At 37.4% G+C, this 19,729-nt stretch overlaps 1 protein-coding gene across 10 annotated transcripts in view; it reads left to right on the forward strand.

Annotated features, from left to right (window-relative positions):
- The window catches only part of HTR2C (5-hydroxytryptamine receptor 2C), a 310,851-nt gene that overhangs the window by 191,409 nt on the left and 99,713 nt on the right, over nt 1–19,729 (forward strand). Inside the window, exon 8 of one of the 10 annotated variants that reach the window (XM_083797960.1) lies at nt 255–339. The exons of the other annotated variants lie outside the window; for them this stretch is intronic. The gene's annotated coding sequence lies outside the window, so the exon portion shown is untranslated. The remainder of the gene's footprint in view (nt 1–254; nt 340–19,729) is intronic. 10 annotated transcript variants of the gene reach the window in all.

Consider the following 19,729-nt stretch of genomic DNA (forward strand, 5'->3'; position numbering starts at 1 on the left):
TATTATCTTTCCATAAATACTTGTAGCAACCTCACAGAAACTCTCTTGCTGAAGTCCCTGAGATAAGAAGGGATCTTACTTAGTGTGCAAGCTCCTGCTGTCAATTTAAGTATCGTGCCAGTTGTGTTGTGTGTTTTTTTTTCTTCCCCCTGAAATTGGCTGTAACTGCATGATAACTTTATCTAGTTTTGAAGTGATACAGGAAAAACAACTACATCTTTCCCCGTTCTAGGAATGTCTTTTTTTTTTTATAGTGCTTCGCATTTCTTTGGATCCTGTAGCAGCTGTTTTAGTGTGATTTTTGTACACAAACCAGCTATTGGAGCCTTGTATTCTCAGGTGAGAAGATCTTGCCAAGGCACAGTTGTTTCTCCTGGATATCTATGTGTTTGATGGTAGGATTTTATTCTATTAAAACACATTCTTCTGGGAGGCAAATAAACTTGTTTGTCTTGCTCAGTTACTGAAGTTATATTTAAGAAGCCTAGAGTTTGGAATGCCTTTTTATTTTTGTCTCTACTTGCATTCAGTTGAGTAATATATGCCTGTCTTTGACAACAACTATGGCGCATGAATATTTAGACTAGTGTGGAGGTTGAAGAAGGGAGAGAACTCTTAATAAATGTAGCCCTGTAAGTATATATATACATTTATATAAATATATATATATCTCATAGAATGCTGTGGGTTTGGATAAGATCTTAAAGAACACCTAGTTCCGACTCCCCTGCCATGGGCAGGGACACCTTCCATTAGACCAGGCTGCCTAAAGCCCCATCCAGCCTGGCCTTGAGCACCTCCAGGGCTGGGGCATCAACAACTTCTCTGGACAACCTGTTCCAGTGCATCACCGCTGTTATGACAAAGAATTTCTTCCTAATATCTAATCTAAATCTACCCTTTTTATTCTTTTTAAAATATAAGTTCTATGCACACACACATATATGTATATATATATATATATATATATAATTGTGTGATATCAGAGTTGCCCTTCCAAATCAGTATCTTAAACTTTAGTGAGGGGGAAGGTACAGTAATGTAAGAGAATTCAATACAAATTAGGGAAATGTCTATAAAGACCTATATTGTAGTATGAAAAGTTTAAAGCTTCATGGAAAAGCTCATATACATTAAAATTGGCTGTAAACTCAGCACGCTTACACGGTGGGGAATCTTGCCACTGGCAGTCTTATTGACTACCCAGTATGGGGCTCCTGTAAGCAGGGTCTTGACTTATTAGAGTGAAAAACTTTTGTTTTGTACACATCCATTGACAACAGTATGAATGCTGTATAGATATAAAGGAACTGCTTCACTTCACCACTAGAAAGCTTATAGTAGTGACTGCAAGAATTTTGATATTATCCTGAAGAGATGCAGTTTTGTGCTTCACACTCGAGAAATCTGCAGACAAATGGAAGTTTCCAAAGTGTGGAGAGATGAAAAATGCCGAATATGGGACTGGTGGGGACAGTCAGAAGTTTATTTAGACTAAACAGAGCTCTTGTGACTTTGCAAAATAAAATAATAATAATTTAAAAATGATGAAGATTTGTTCACGAATTATTATCTAGACTACTATGGGAAATAAAAGAAGTAAATAATGAATTTGACTTAAGGAATTATTTTCCAGCTACAGGGACTGTGAAGAGCTGGCTTCTTGTGGAAGCTGTGAAATATGCTTCAGTGATTAATTCACTACAGGTTACAAACTGGTTAGATGGTTTCTGGCAAAGGAAGAATTCGATACGCTTATTATCCTGCTTCAGAACAAGGGAAAAAAGAAGACAGACACTTTGATATCACTGTCAGCTCTTTCAACTCATATCCATCTGCACATTAAAATGGGGAATAGGTATCTACAGAGTTGCTGTAGGTTTAGGTAACACTACACAGAGTATCATTTTCCTGCCTATTTGTGTGAGGGCACCCAAAGACGGAATATGAACTGCTCCAAAAAAAAAAACCAAGTCAGTGTTAAATGTAGTAGAGAATATAAGTCAAAATCCCATTCTGCAGACAAGGCAGCTGTAGTCTTATCAACAATATCCTGGAAAAGTAAATGTATTTTTTGATCAGTGAATGTCCAAAATAGGAGAAAATCAGAGTTTGGGATTACAAAGACCTTGGCAAGGTCATACAAATCATAGAAATTATGTCAAGCGTCTTACCTGAATCAAGAAGGAGGCAAGTTTGGACAGAAACATAATAACCAGTGTTATCCAGTGTCTGGGGACCAATGCCCGGGGTCATATTTGTAATCTAAATGGGCTCATCAGCTGGGAGTGGAGGCAAGATCCCAGCTTAACATTTCATAACCTAGAAGTAGATATCAGGTGTCTTAAGACTTTTGATGTATTTCCTTATTTGCTGAAGGAGATGGATTTTGGGAAGTATTTAACAAGAGCCAAGCAGTTCTGGCAAGCTGTATAGGTAAGGGAATTTATGGAAAATGTAACTCAAGCTTAATCTCAAATCACTTAAACATGTAATGTTGACACGCTTCCATCTTCATAAAATATTCATTTCATTAACACTTTTTTTTTCATGCTTTTACTTTTACTGCTGGCCTATTGTGAGTAAAAGGGAGTCTAAAATCAGAGATGGTGGTGATATGTTTCCCACCACCCCCTTTCATAATGTTCGGGTTAATTCTTCAGCCGTATATATGCTGCCCCAGATGGTGGGTAGTTTCAGCAGAGCTGAGACAGGCATGAATCTGGTTTACCATACGTTGTCCCTGGGAGATCTTTTCCAAACCTGAAAGTAAATTAAATAATAGGCAAGGTCTATTTTAAAGAAAGGACATTTAAGTTTTTATTTCATCTGGAATACTCCTTTCAAGCTGACTTTCTCCTGCTAGGCTTGTTTTATATTTGATTAGTTCTAGGAGATGGATTTTGACATTTAAAGTATGTGTAATAGAAAGAGAATAATGACATAGCAGGGATTACAGAAAAATATTTGCCCTTGAAAATGGTAATGCATTGTTAAATACAGGTTGCATCATATCTAAGTATAATAAAATAAAAATTGAAATGTGAATGATTGTGTTGGGAATGAATAGTCTCTGAGAGCAATAGAGGAAGACAGAAGAGAGGACCTTGGCAATTCTAGCAAAATGCACAACCTCACTGCTGAAAATGGATTCTGTAGTATGCTTTTATTGTATTTCCTAACCTGATATTTTATTTTAAAAAAAGGACAAATATAAATATATATATATACACTATGCACCTGAATTAAATATTGACAATGATAGTGTGCCTGGATGTCATGTCAACTCCTCAAAGGAGAGGGTGCATTTGTGTGACAATGCTGTTAATGCTGTTGAGAGGAGTTAAAAGTAAAATTTTATTGGGGGATGCAATGGGAGGTCATTTGTAGGGTGGATCTTTTCTGATTTATGCTGTGGCTCCCATGACACCTGTGTCAGCACAGCTGTGGTGAGCTGAGGGCTGGAACAGTAGGTCAGTGAATGGGAGAAGGATTTAGGATCTGTTTTCTATTATAGCCCCAGCAAGTCATCTGCAGTCAGTGCAGTTCAGGGGGCTCTGAAGCATACACTTCGACACTTCTTCCTTGACTACGTAGTGGCATGCAGATGTATTTATTTCCACTTTTCTGGTCAGGGATAAACTGTGCCAAGACTGGAAAATTTAATAAGGAGTCCTCTGGAGCCAAGAGGAGTGATTGTGGTTGCTTTGGTTTGTAGGTGGATGGGCTTTTTTTTTTTTTTTTTAAATTGAAGTAATCAAAATTGCCGTCTGGGGAGTTTCTCATAGGGTGTTAGTTGCTTTCCCAGATGGGACTAAGTGTTGGCAAGTGGCTGCTGTAGTTGTTTTGTCAGTCAGCTGACTGACAAAATGAGAATTAAAAAGGTTAGTTTTGCCTGTCTTTTCATTCCTGTTAGTGAGCCTTATCCTTCCATGTAAACCACGCGCTGTGGTCCTTGTCATTATAATGAGTGTTATTAATGGGTTTGGTCACTCTTGCTTGGGCCAAGGTCTCATCCAAATCATCATACATGTACATGGGAAGGAAAATTTATGATGTAAGTGCATGAAAAAAAAAAACAGATATCAACAAATAAGCTGCTTCCTGATCTGCATACTTTTGCTAAGTTTATTCTAACAAGAGGCAGGACTACAATTTTCTTGTAAATATGCTAATTTTTTCTTTTTCCTTTGCATTTTGATCAAGATGGAAGAAGCCTGGACTTGCTTCTTTGTATCTCATGTATGCTTGGTTTACTTACCTGCTTTTGCATTTTATCTAGCCTTTGCCTTTCTGGTATCTGTGTGTTAATGGAACTTGCCCTGCACCTCTCTTCTGCTAGATTTTGCTCCTAGCAGATACATCCCATGGGCTCATAAAAATGCAGCTGTGGAGAAATTTATATTGTGCCTCTGGCATGCTTAGAGCTGCAACAAAATGCAGTGCATTTAAAGAAATTATTGCCCATTTGTCATGCTGTAGGCTTCCACTCCTATTTTAAAAATGACTTTCTTTGTTCCTGGGGGCTTATCCTTGCAAGCAGAAGCAAGAGCTTGCTGCATGGTCATGCAGCACAGCTTGTACATGATATTTCTTCCCATTTTTAACCTCCAAAATATGTAAGAGGCTCCATGTTCCTTTTCCTTTGTGGTAGAGTTAGAGATTATACGTGACAAAAGCTGCTGTAGCCCAGTTGGATCCCTTTGCTTCTTGGATACAGCAAGGGTCTCCACTCCCACCCTGTGCACTTCCCGAACTTGAGAATGTGTTTTTTCTCAAATCCCAGAGAACGTGAGACTTAATGTGGACCTTTTGTGATCTCTTCAGGAGGGGACTTTGGCAGCTCAGTTGCTGTAGGTTGCGGGTCACGGAGTGTTCCTGGTTCTACCACAACTCCCTTTCCCTAGCACTCTGCCTGTGTTGGGCATTCCCATTTTGTGACATCTCATCTCAGGGATGTATGTACTCTCCTGACTATCTAAACCAGTTATTTCTTGCTCTCAAGATCATCAGAAGAAAACAGACAGCTGTGTATCCTTCCACTGACTCCACAGACGTGTCTGCTCTGCAGTGTTCTTTGGGATTTCCAAATGTACTGACCTTGTAGCATGCTGTGCTAGCGCATGTCATCTCCTCAAAATACAAAAGGGCCTCTTCTTTTTGTATTTTTCTCCTGTAACACTTGCAGTTTGTGCCATTCAGCTGTTGAGGATTCTTCATCAGTTTTCAGTGTTCTTTAAATTTCTGTTTGCACATCTGTTTGAAGCTGAAAAGTTCCTGTTATGTAAACCTGCAGATCTTTGCAGCCAAATTGGTTTTTCTGAAGATTAGAATATTCGTTGTTCTGTTCAAGCAGTGGCTGTTTTTTTTTTTTGTTGAAGAGGCAGAGCTGATAATTTCAAACAAAATGAGTAATTCTTTCCCCAGGTGATCCACCAAGTAGTGAGCTGCTGTGAATTTCTGAGATTGGTGTCTCTGTCCTTTTCAAGTTTGTGTCTCAGAACCTGTGGAGGTAATTGTGGGAGATCAGCAGGTATCTTCGTGGAAGAGGACAGATTAATATATATCTGTATATATATGTGTGTGCGTATATGCCTGTTTTCAAGTTCAAATATGAGTTATAAGTCATTACCTGAAATAGAAGTCAAAGGAGGCTTAGGAAGTACTGCAGCAGTGGGGAGATTTTAAAGAGGCCTGAGAGCCGAAGTGACAAAGCAGAAGGCTCGTGGATTCTTAAAGTCAGTGTAGGGAGTCTGAGGGGGAATGTGCTCCAAGGAAGAGCCAAAAGAGTAATCTTTAGAGTAGGGTGCTGGATCTACCAGCTTTGGAGTTGTTGGGAAATAAAGATAGTAGGATGGAACTGGGAAGGACAGGTAATTAAATCACATAGGAACTGAGTGAGTGGATGCTGAGGCCAAGAAAAGCCTAAACACCAGAAATACATGTGTGGGGGCTGCAGGAGAGATCTGTGAAGAGAAACATTGGAAAACAAGAGTTAAAGGATTTATTTAGTGTCAGGAGTGGCAGAAGGGACAGGCTACCCATCGACTGAATGTGAATTTAACTTGGGGTATTTCATTCAGTCCTTCAGAAACAGTGCCTTTAAGTGCAAAGTGATAGCAGCGGCTATATTGGCTCAAGATGAGGAAAGGATATTATGGAACAGCAAATGATGGATTCTTAGACTAGTTAAAAATGAATACATAGCGTAAGGGGATACTAAGACTAGGTTGAACATGTTAAATATGAATAAGCTAAACAGTGCTCTTAATGTGCCTTGTTGGCTTCAGTTTTGTTGCTTTTTTTTTTGCTTATTTTTATGTAAAGATTTGCACTGGGATGTTGATCAGCACATCTAGCCATTAATCTTTTTTATGGGTTGATCCTGATAGCTGACAGTGTCCAAAAATACATCTTTACAAGTGATAATGAGCTGGAGTTGGGACTCTGTTGTTACCGGTGGATACTTTGTGGGTTCAAATAACTTGCTGCAAGAAAACAGATTTGTTGCAAAAGATGCTGATGATGCTGATAGTGGCTTAGATTATGGTGTGGTCAAAGTGATAAAATTGACAAGTTCCAGGGAAAATGCATATTATTTACTTGCTTCTCCGCAGCATAAATTCCATCCTGTTCAGAAAACTTATGAAATGTCAGCAATGTAGGAAAGAACTCATCCAAAGTCCATCTAGTTGTGGTATGTTTTTTTTTTTAAGAGGTTACTTTTTGTCCTCTATGGTCTCATTTATGCTTGAAAATTCAGTGAAATTAACAGCATGCAGAGTGACTATAATGTATTTGCTAGATCTGTGCTTTCTCAATGGGTCACAAAGGAGCTTTCTGCAGAAAATGCATTCCTAAGAAGTGACTGTTTTTGGAAGTCTCTTCAAAAATAAGTTGTGTTTCACTAAAAACATTCTCATTTTCATAATTCTCCCACCCCTGTCCTTTTCCTGAGTTAGTTAAACCTTTATTAAATGTTTATCGAAAGAAAACACTTAGGATATTCAGAAACTATTTCTCCAAACTCTAAGAGGAGCTCAGGAGGGAGGGGGAAGCTTGGCACAAACAGCAAAGCTATAGTCCCTAAAATTGGTCCCAGTTGACTTCAGTTAGCTTTTATCTGGGAAGCTGATACCTTACATGATACAGTGGGGTAGAATAAGATGGAAAAGGTGAAAGATGAATGCAAAGGAACAAAAAATAAATAAACTTGCAGTGGACCATCCTGTACACTCAAAAATGTCTATTTAGGTATCACTAATACCTATAAGGTACTGATGACCAAATACCCGAAAAAAATGTCACTGCATGTTACAGTAGTCCTGGCTTATTCTGCCTTGGGGGTGGTATGTGTGTGTGTTTCTGTCTGAAGCACAGATTTGCTTTCACACCTGTTTCACACCCAGCAGGGCACACTTGCTTGATACTTTGACATCAGGCATAGAGAGAGCCCTTGCCCTGGATGGCTTTAGGTTTGTAAGTTTTGCTTTATAGTTCACCTAGGTGACGGTTTTGCCCAGTTCCTTGTAGTAAAAACAAAAACACTTTAGTACCTTGAGGATAGCAGAGAATTAATAACAAATTCTTCCACAGTACAGAAGGAACTCTGAGAGAGAGTCTGAACGAAGGACTTTTGAAGTAGGCACTTAATTATGTTTTGAGCTTTTGAATGCGTTTCTTTAAGTGGGAAGGAGAAAACTGTTTCCCTCTTGGTTTTTCAATAATGAAAGAATATAATATCTCCTGTGTGCAGTGAGCCTGCTCATACAAAGATGTTAGAGGCATTGCTGGAGTCTTGCCTGAGTAAGAACAGCAGGATGAGAGCCCCACAGAGCAGCACTGATGTGCAACCAAACACGATAATGGAAGAGTGGAAAGTAGCATCATTTAAAGAACATCATGAAGCAGTGTCAGGAAGTGTTTGTACAGACAAAGATAAATTATTGGGATGCAGTCATCCCATCAGCCAAGAGGAAAAATAAATTTTACTTATGAGAAATAAAAGAGCTGTCTTCATAGGAATGGTGCAATGCAGAGAGCAAAGTGGTCCTGATGGGCTTTCCACAAAGCAGAATGCAACTGCAAATTTATAAAGGCAGCCAGAAAGATGGGTTTGATTTTCAGTATCTGTTGTGCTATTGTTTTTCTTTATTGTACAAAGCAATCATAATTCAGACTTGAAAGCAATTTAAACACAAGTTTTCAAAAAGACTTGATCTGTTTTTTGAACAACTAATTAATAGGGACTTTGGACTTGTACCTTAAACAGTATTTTAACTGTTAAATATTGTGTGATTTCATCTCTGCCTCAGCTGAGCACTACGCCTCAGTGGAGATGGAATATTATCTAGATTTTGATAGCACAGTGTTGTAGCTCTTCACCTCTCTGCTTTCCCTTGGTTTTGCTATATCATTTCTCCACTTTGGCAGACACTGCTCTTGCTGTTGTTCCACTTCTTTTACTGGCACTGCGCTATAGTTCAATGGAGAGGGATTTTCAGAGACATGAAGCAATCTCAAGGCTTACTTGGATTTTTACCAGGTCTTAAGTTTGTGTGTTTTTTTTTTTTTTTTAACTATTATACTAGCCAATGGAAATCTCAGAGCAATTATAAAGTTAGAGGCACTCAAAAATGGCCTCAGATTCACCCTCGGTTCCTTAATTATGCTTTCCAAGATACTATCTCATTATCTAAAACTCAACTATGTCATTAGTTATATTTCATTTTTTTAATTACAAGCTATATATTTGTCATATCTATGGAAGCAGAAAACATTAACATTATAAATCTATGGCTTATGCAACCTCAGCAGGAATTGCTAATGAGCAAATCTTCCTTTACATCTCTTTTTGTATTTCTTTCTTAAAACTTGTCCTGTAAATGGAGACTCCGAGACTGGAAATTGAAGCTGTGTAGTACCCTCACTTGGGCCTTCTTCCTGTCTTGTTATTGCAGGTATCAGTGTCTATATTAATAGTCCATGGTAACAAACTCACTAAATTTGTTTTTTGATATCTTAACATGTCGTTATTTACCTGGCTTCCACAAACAAAAATGTAAATGCAAATTCCAGAGAGAAGATTATAAAACGTTGAAATAATAATCTTAGCAAGTATCTGTACTCATGGGAAAGCATTGTATTGTGGAGGAAAGCAAATCTCAAATTCAGTCGATGTTCTTTTCTCACAATTTCTATGCATTCGTTGTCCAGAAGGGCAAGAGAGTGGTCAGCAAAACTTAATAGTCATGGCTAAGGGTTGCTAGCAATGCATATAGATGATGCTTTTCTAGGCCAATATCTTGAGTTTGTTGACTTGGTATTTGTCAGATGCTTTGTCAGATCTTTCACATGTTTTATACACTGTAAAATCATTGTAGGTGTTTTCATGAAACCATAGCCAAGCTCCCATGATAGTGGAGTCTCATGATGCGACAGAGGGTCTCCCTAACCTTAAGAAGGGTTTCTCCATGCCTATGGTGCCCTTCTTAATCACATTTTCACAGTTTTTCCTTTTACCTGGCAAGCTCTGTGGATTGCTTTTTCCTTTTTTCCTTTTCCATTTACTCATTGATCTTGATATCTCTGAGCCATTATTTGTAGTTTAATTTTGTTACCCCTGCTGCCTAAGTCTCTATGCCCGCAAGGTACTCTCAGCTCCACCTGGACTCCACAAGTGAGTGAGCTTTAACTCTGATAGCTCATCACTAGGTTACATTTCTTGTTTAAGATCACTTTCTTCTTCTTGTCTCTGAAAGGCACACAGTGGACATTTTTCATTTGTTAGGAATTTTTCCTTATTCATGTAATTACTAATAAAATCAGTCATTTATAATCCTGAATTTCAAACAAGTAAATATTTGGAGGAGGGAAACTGAGAAAGGCATGTTTTCAGTTCCAAATACAATAAAAAATTATAATGCAGCACTTCTTTTGCTGTTCTTAAAGTCTTTAAATAAACAAGAAGAATGCTTTTAAATTGCAGCTAAGTATCTCTCAGTAGCATAGTAATTAAAATTCACACTCCTTTTCCTCAAATTCATGCTGGCGGTAAAGAGTAATATTTAGATCACTTTTTATACAAGTAGAACATTCACTTTCAACAGTTAGTGGATTTATTTTTTTTCTGGAAGTGATGATATATTTTATTTTACTTGGCAAAAATTGCGACTGCAATTTACTGGATTTGTTTTTATGACCTGTAGATGCACAGTGTGTGTGCCAGCATACATAATCCCAATTTTATTCTTTTATGCAACGGAGAAACAAAAAAGATTTAATGCTTTGATGTTATCCACATCAACACCATGAAGACTTGCAATGAATTGTAGGAGAACGACTGGAGCCACCTTACAGAAACCAGGAACTTCAGTGCAGCAGCAATCATATAACAGCATGTTGCTACTGCCGATGAGGTTGGCTTCCTTCTTTCTCCTCAAAATTTCCGGTCAAGTGTTTTTGCACCTGTTTGCATGCACTGGATGAACCTCAGTCAGAAATCCTGTCTACTCTCCTCCCTAGTCGTCAAGGAGAGCAAAACAGATGCGGACTGTGCACGTGCAGAAATAAAGGTGTTTGAGAACTTTGTTATACTGTTTAAGGAACTGCATCACGTTGCCGGCTTTGGTTGGGTAAATAGCAGGCCATGGTATCTAGCATGTCCAGAAGCATAGCTTAAGTAGTTTTCTATTGGATTTCTAAGGTTTCATAAAAATGCCTTGTAACTTGTTAGTTGCTTCCATTTTGAGTGTTGCCACAATTAGTGGATTGTTTCCTTACAAATCAATTCTTTCTTCTGATGGTCTGAATTATGGCTTTCAGTTATGTCGCAGTTAGCACTGCTGAAGTCATCGGTTTCATTTGAGATAATCTTTTGTCTGTTTTCACAGCTTACCTTCTTATCATACCAGTAACGTGCTTTGTGTGCTGAGGCACACCGATATTATTACAAAGGTGTTCAAATGAAATGACAAAAACATTTCAGCATTTCTGGTTGCCTGAAGCAGCCAGATTTTCTGCGCTCATAAAATTGAACTTAAGTTTGTATTTTTCTAAAACTCCAAACCCTTTCAAAAAAAAAAAAAAGTTTTTCCAGATGTACAGTGTTGCTTTGGTGTGACAGTAGATGTCTGTTCTGGAAACAATATTAATATCTAATTAGACCATACATTGTGAAAATTAATTCTAGACTTCATAGAAGGTATCATGATTCCTACAGATATGGAACAAAAACCCTGGGGGATACTCAAACTGTCTCATGCTGGAAAAAGCAGACACTGTTTCATCTTGTCTTAATCAAACTTACTGGCATTAAATAAAAACTACAAATGTTAGATATTTTACAGCCTGCAGGCCCCTGATGGGATATGTTTTTTTTCTAAATGGATCTGAAAAATGTGACTAAGCAGAAAAAAACTGGTTTGAGAGGGGTTTAAATTTATTCAGTGGCTCACACTGCTGTTAGAAAGTCCACGTGGATCTACAAATGGGGAAAAAAATAAAGCTATTGTTTCCAGCGATTGTTTCCCGATGAATAAGTTCTAACACATAGATGTTATTTCCCTTTTTTCCATTTTATTAAAGATAAAAACATGAAGCAAAAAGATACCTTGCCTGTTCCTCTTACATATCCAATCCAATAGCCTATTAGTGTTAATAACAAAACACAGTGGTCCCTGTGTTTTTGTTATCAATAAAAAAACATTATTATTGTTATTAATAACAAAAACACAGGCAATGCCCTGTGCCGCATGCAGTTTGCCTCTGTGGAGGGATGAGGTCTGGGAGGACCATGCAGGTATTTGCCAAAGTGAGATGTATTGGAGTTTGTTATTGGCCCTGGAAAAAGCATAGCATAAAGTGGATTTGTTTGAGGTTTACTTTGCTGAGCCCATTCACTTTCACATCATCCATTTCCTGTCATTTTAGAAATGAATCTGTTAAAATAACTCAATTTTCGTGATAGCTTTTTTTCATATAGATCTATAGGAAACAAGATCTCTTTATGAAAATCCTTTTGTATATTTTAATTCAAATGAAATTCATATTTAAATTGTTCTCTGTAGCTGAAACGTAAATTCAGATGCTAAACTGAACCAATCTGTCTGCTGCATATGCTTTATCATCTAACTGTCTTGACAACCCTTGTTAACATTTACATAAACTTTACGGGCTAATAATAATGACGATGATGGAATTAGCTTGTTACTATCTTATTTTTGTTATGTAATTTTAATCTCTGTAGGAAGGAGAGCCACTATATCTTTTGAATTACTCAATGACTCTGCTTTACTATTATTAGTTATTTGTATGCATTTGTTTCTCTACACAGCACAGAAAAGCATGCTGGCTGCCTTGCAGGATATCTAGAAATCTGTCTGTTGTGCTTGTCATCTAGATTATGATATCATTTAATAATGACATTTTCCTATCGATAACTGACCTTTCTCTGAAATGTATTCAGTGTTGAATCTGGTTGATGGTAATTTTCAAAATAATTGTTGACAACATGATCATGCATCTCATCTCCTCTATATAATTTTTTTTAAGCCATGTCACTGAGTTGCCTTTTGCAGAAAAGATGAAGAGTTTAGTGTCTAGCAACTTAGTTGTCACTGGAGCAAGGTAACAGGTTAGTGTTTCTCCTAGCAGGGTAGGACAACAGCCACCTTACAGCCTTCAAGGTCCTAGTTTTTCTCAATAACACCAGTCTCTTTGCTCTTTTATGAAAAATGGAAGTTTGATTTTTCATTACTCTATTTTCCTACAAATATATTTAAATCTTTTTTTGTTTTTTTTTTTTTTTTTTTCTTTATTATCTGCTTAAATTCTCTAAAATGTGATCTATGAAAACTTTGAAATAGGGAAGTATTTTTAATTGTTAACCAATGTACAAGGAAGGAAAAAATACACCCTTAATTTTAAATGGTTAATGAAATTTATGTACAAGAAAGGAACATAGTTGTACCTTTTAGAATGATTTATTGTACTAGTCTTAACTTCCTATTTCAGATTTTCACATGAGTGATAACTGTATGTTTTGGGGAAAAAGTAGGTCTGATTTTGGTTCTGATTTCTCTCATAAGTTGTTTCTTTACTAATGTGATGGAGCAAGCCATATTACTGGCTGAAGCTTGGAATATCTGTTTTATAATTACAGTTTTTGAATGATAGAGAAAAGGAGAAACTGCCTTTAATTTGAAATTTTATTTTTACACATAGGAAGCAAAGTCAGTAGTGCCGAAACACAGAATTATAGAAATGTATTACTGATAACGATATCTGCTATTGTCATGGAAGGACTTAAAAACGAAAAAGGTATTGAAGAACTCTGCTGGCCATTCTGAATTATGTAAAAGAGATTTTCTTGTTGTAAATTCTTTCATACCAATCTGGCTGTTTTTGATTTGTGCTCTCAAAACTAGAGGTATAGTTTTTGTTCCTTCTTGTTAGAGGAAGAGGCCCCTAAAAGAAAAGTAAGAAGGAAGGTGATGCCAAGAAAATGGATTTATTGAGAAACAGTTGTTTCTCAGACCGGTATGTCTGATTTTCTTTAATAACTGTTCAGATTCAAAGCCAAGAAATTTTTTGCACTACCCTTTGTTTTTCTTCATTTAATAGGTTGCATCACTGGTGCTTATTTTTTTAAATCTTCTCTTGTTGAGGGACTTCAAAGCCATCAGTGCCTTTCCATCTGGGGGCTGCATCAAGCCCCTTCCTTGTGCCCCGTGTCTGTCCTTCTGCTGGTTCCTTTCTATGAGTTTGTTCCCACTTTCATACGCCATGGCACAAGCCTACATCTCCAAGACAAAATGCTACCATTACATAACTGATGTGACTTGTACAGTGCACAAGTGGTGTGTGGGTGAAGGCACATCTTGGGGAGAGCAGAGCGATGGGTAGTATAAAAATAGGTATTGCAGTATGTGCCAAAATGAGTAAGTTACATTGTCGACTGAACAACTAAACCTAGTCCCCCCTTTTCCTGCCCACTTTCCTCCCCCAGTTTCTAATAACTGTAATCCAATAAAATAAATGACATGAACTGAAAGGAAGTAGAAACTGGCTTAATTTCTGTCACTTGTCAAATATTCTATCATTTTGCCTGCTGTGAATTGCGTTGAAAATTGGCTACTGTTTGGAGTTTGTACAATATTTTAATGGGCAAACAAAAAGTGTTGGTCAGCTGTTTGTGTGTGTGTGTACGTATATATAAAAATACAAATCTAAATGAAGGACAGTACTTCACTGACTTATTTAGGGATCATTCAACTGCTTTTAAAGATGTGTTAAATAGCAAATGGGGGGGAAGTTGTGAATAGAATGGTTAACCATGATGAATTAGTGTTGAAATGTGAAGTTGATTAGTCATTTTACATCAGCTGTAATTATGGAACATTACTGCAAATAAATCATGTACGCTGGGATATACCAAAAGGTAATGTTATTGATTGCATCTGACATTTGGATAATAAGCTCCTATTGAAATCACACAAAAGGTAATTTTAAATCTTACGTCTTTGTCAAAGTTATGATTTTATGGTCAAAACATTAAATTAGTTGGTTCTATACTACAGCCATAATGTAGTTTAACTTTACGATGTTAGAAAGACAGCTCTATGTCTAAGAAGCTATGTTTGAAAGTTTTTCTTGTTGTGTATTGATGTGGGCAGCCACCAGGCTAGATCTTCAGATGCTCCCAGGGCTTTCAGATGTTGGTATCTGTCTTTTAATATTGCACTGGTTGGCAAAATGTCTTTGAAAATCCAATCTGTAGTTGCTTCCACTTTGCACAAGTATAGAAAACATTGGTACTTCATCTTTAGGATCTGGGACATGTTTTGCATATACATTTGACTTAAAGCTGAAGGATAGCTGAAACTTTGCAAAACAGCTGCCATGTCACCATCCAGCTTTGGCTCAGCACTGGAGTTTGTAAAATAAAAACAGCAGTATGAGTGTGGGTTGATTGCGAGAAGTTCATAATGCTGGGAAGGGGGTAAGGTTTTTTTTTTTTTGTTTTTGTTTGTTTGTTGTTTGTTTTTTTTTTCTTAAAAAGTGGTTTGCTTACAGCCACGCGGGAAACCTCTTAGTGGATGTTTGTGAAGAATGGTTTTATATTGCCTTTGCAGCTGTAGATGAATACTTGAAGCAGTTGAACAATGCCTGCCTCGATTTCTATCTCTATTTTGCTTTGCATATTTCAGAGAAAGGCCAGAAGGCTTGGCAAATCAAGGGAGTTGGCAGGTCTGAGATTTAAGCATCTTGTGAGATATCACCACCTAAGCAACAACTTTGAGGTTGTGTGATAAAGGGAGATCACAACACGTCCATGTTGTGAAAAGACTGTAATGTTTCAGGTATGTATTTGCTGAGCGGCCCATTTTCCCTTGTACTATTTGGCCAGCTGACCTGCAGAGTTGTTGCTATAATGGGTTAGCTTTGTTTCCCTAGCAATTAGAGAAATCTGTTATTTACTAATTAGAAGTGTAATAGTGTTGGATTTTTTTTTTTTCCTGAGGGATATATTAGCATAGGTTAATTTTGCTCAGTAGACCTGTGTAGGATTACATAAATCACAGATTATTTAAAATGATTATGGTTTAATGTGACATGATGAGCTTGACAATTGAGCACCTTGAGGGAGCAAGGGAGGCTTTAAATGGTTTGTTTGGCACAAGGAAGCCTGACTCTAATCCTTTTGTTTTTGCTTGTTTGTGATGAGTTTGCTTGGTCTCTCTTTGAAAAATCCCAGTCAGTAGGCCAACACTTAAAAGCTTTGAGATCCAGACAAATTGCTTTTGACTTTATGAATTCTCAGCCTGGTGGGAGAAAAAAAGGCTGCCTGAAAACAAGTCCAGGAGTTAACCTCTTGTTTCCAGGCTGACTTTCTGACAGTCTAGCCAGAGGCTAGCATGTACCTAGAGGTATTGGAGAAAGCAGAACCCTTCCCAAGCTGAACTTGACAGCACGTATGGCATAACTCATGCATGAGTTCTCCTTATTGTAAATATTGTTTGTTGTTTTTTTTCATAACTCTTCTAAACGCTGTCTCAATTAGAAGCACGCGACTGACTCATTCCTGCATCTGGGCATTGACGTCATTGTGATGCACTTTTGATTTCTAGCATAAATGTTCCAGTCTTTCCAGTAGGGAATCTAAAATGAATACACGATGCCATTTATTACTGATGAGAAGTAAACAAACTAGGGAAATGACATTCATGGGCTTTCCAACTCATTCTCCATTGCATTGAACATATTGGACATCAGAGCCTGTCAACATAGTCATCTGAAAATGTCTCCTTCAGTGTTTCGCTCCTAAGAGCCTGAATTATTCATCGGGTATTTTACTATATTAGCATATTCTTATGATCACGTTGAATTTCGTCCCAGTGCATGAAAAAGCAAATTCACTGTTTCTGTTTGCATAAAAACAGATAAATATATTAATGCTTTATCAGCCACCCTTATAAATCCATCATAGCAAATCAGAGCAGAAAGAAGTACAAAGTCATGTCAGATCACATAAAATTAAATGTTTCTAATAGCTGAGGTGATCTTGAAGCACTAGTGAAAAAGTTTCTAGTTCCTCAATGAGTGGCATGAAATAACTGATGCCAATATTTTAGAAAGGTGAAGTGATTTATCTTGCAGGATGGGGGGTCTGCAGTAGGATGCCCTTCATTCTCAGGTCCACACATGCCATACATGTTACGGCATTGTTGCCTCAGGAATAGGAAACACGTGGGGCAAGATTAAATTTCTTGCTGCAGAAAGCAATGAAGATCTGGACTTATGGTTTACTTATTGCTTGGTGAAAGGGTGAGAGGCTTATTTTCCAGTCTTTTATTATTTTTTTTCCCTTTGGTGACAAAGTAAGTAAATTCTAGAATATTTTTCTGAACTGATTTCTGGGGCTTCTTTATGAAATAGCATGGTGACAAGGGACATGACAAAAGCAAATTGATTTTTGGGGGGAGAAATTATATTCTGTTGTGTCAGGAGGCAAAAATACACTCATGACTTTTTGAGACCTGATTGAAACTATTGTAATTATAAGGCTTTTTTCAAGCTTGCAAATAAATTTTGAAGGTTAACGTTAATACATGTGAATAACTGTGGATGATGCCATGGATTCAATTCTGCATGTATAATATTAAGTTTAACGGACAAAGTGGAGGTTGGCTTGTTGAAGCAAAACTCTAAAGCAGAATCTATGCAACTCATAGAGTTCGAGTGTTAACCTGGGGAGAGAGAAGAAACTTGTGTTTCCTTGTGCTCAGAATGTTTGCTTTCATATAGCCATAAAGCATCGTGAAGGTTATTTTCTTATCAGCTTGGAAATGAGAACTCATTCGTATGTGGAAACGTTGCAGTACTGCTGAGGTTGCTAACTACATGGCTAAACAGAGAGCAGGTATTTCTGACTGCTTTTATGCTTTTATGTTCGAGAAGAGGAAAAGTGCAATGGACAAAGCTAAACATTTAGGCATGGCTTGAGCATAGTCCAGGAAATGTGTATTGAGTCTCAAGCGTATCACAAAAAATTGATCATTACTGCATATGCACAGTAGTTGGTCTCTTAAAATTACTGGGATGATTTCAACATGTGTCAAGTAAGAATTTATCTTAGATACTAGATAGGAAGATAAGCAAAAAATATTTTTTTAAAACTTTTTTCTTTTCCCCATCTGTTTTCTTTATGTTTCAGTTTTGGTTTGAATCAGATTGAACCACATTTTTCAGAAACTCCCATGATTTCAAATTGCTTAGAAAACTTCATTTAAGAAACACCAGTCCACAGGTTTTGAATAAAATGTATGCACTGACTGCAGCTGACAGAAAGATGGCTCAGAGGTTGTCAGTAGAAAGAAAATTGGATGCATCAAGTACAAATTATCCATCACTATAAGGACCTGTGAGTGACTCTTGTCCATCTCTCTGTTCCGTGATCAGTTTTGAAGGATTCTGCAGCTGGTCATATGAATCCCACCCACAAACCTGATAGTTTGGGCTTGCTGTTTCACAGCTACATGGGAAATTCCTCAGCTGCTGGCCGAGCAGGAACCATGGGCAAGGGATGTGCATTCCCCCATCCAGAGGCAGCAGGTGGGCTGTGCTAGAACCATTGGCAGGAGCCCTAGCACAGAGAAGCTGAGTAAAACTAAACTGTCCAGTGTTTGCCCAAGGTGAAATCCTTGTAGCAACGCAGAGACTTTTTTGCACAAGCTTTGACTAGAAAGAGTGAGTAAGCAGCATGGTAATTATAATCTATGCCTTTTGAAAACTCTTTATTGCTCTCTTGGACCTCAGCAAAAATAGAATTTTGATATGTATTTTGAAAATACATATATAAGAAGCACTGAGGTATTTTCACATCTAAGGCAGTGCAATCCAATCTGGAATATTAAAGGAAAAGCTATTTTAAAATTTGATGCCTAGAGCTGTGTGAGTATTTTTATAACACGAACATTTATGGAAAAACTAATTCAAATATTCATACTCTTTACATGTGAAATTCAGCATATATATTTGATTATTGTTTGGAAGGGGTGTTGTATTGTTCTGATTACTAATGATTGCATAACAGAAGTGCATGCTTGAAAGTTTTAATTCTGGGTGGTTTCACCTAAGGTTTGCAAATGCAGTCCTCTTAGGAAAAATATTTTGAAGAAAAAATTAATGGGTAACACTGTATTTGACACCTTTTTTTCCAATACTTTCCTTTTTTTCCTCTAGTTTGAAAGAGGAAAAAAAAGGTAGATTCAGTAATAAAATACTAATTGCTGCTTAACCCTCTGTGCCCTTAGATTTCCTCTGGTGCTTAGGTTTGCACAAATTCTTAAAAACAAACAAACAAAAACCCCACTTGTTTCTTAAGGCGTTTTCATGAGGTTTTGAAGAGCTTTCCGCAGGCCATGAATATTATGAGTTGTAGAAGAAGTGCAGAATAGTGCAGAAGTGCAAAATTCTGTGGTTCTCTGAATAGGCTACAGTAGATCTCAGACCATTCTGAAGAGAAATAAGCCAGTAGGCAGTACTGAAGCCCTACATCAAGTAAAAGCATCAGAGCTTTGAGCCCTGTATGGTGAGAATTCTGCCAAGAAGTACGACAATTCATAAAACAAAACAAAGCAATACCCACCTCCCCACATGCTCTGGTTGTGAATATCACCTCCATGACGCATGATGTCATGTGAAGCTCACTGAAAACACGCTCTTCTCAATTCAATGAATGTTTTTTAGGTTTTTATTTTCTTTTTTGTGTGCGTTTGGAAATTGTTAGCTTTCAGTTCTGTCCTGTTCACAGCTGACTTCTAGTTTACTTGCAGTCTTTCACAGCTTGAACCACTCTACTACTCTAATCTTTAAAACAGCGGTTTTCTAGAAGTGTGGTTTAAAGGCAGTCATTCAGATTTGATCTTGTGCATGAAGTTCTTCTAGTCTCTAGAATGACACACAATAAATTCGTGGGAAAAAACAAACAAAAAATAGCACTAGCAATCTCTCTCATTTAAAATTGTTCCTGTTTGCAAGGTGAAGAAGTGAAGGCAGCGGTGTGCATCCTGCTTCCGAGGAGCAGAGCTCTGCCTCAGGATGGGAATAGCTCCTGGAGAATCTACTCATGAGGGCACTCAAATGCTTCCAAAAAAAAAAAAAAAAGAACAGATCAAGCTCAAAATTAATAAATGAGCAAAAAATCCCCTGCCTTTAGCTTTCCTAC

The sequence above is a fragment of the Anser anser genome (genome assembly GCF_964211835.1).
Source record: "Anser anser genome assembly, chromosome: 13".
Lineage (NCBI taxonomy): Eukaryota > Metazoa > Chordata > Aves > Anseriformes > Anatidae > Anser > Anser anser.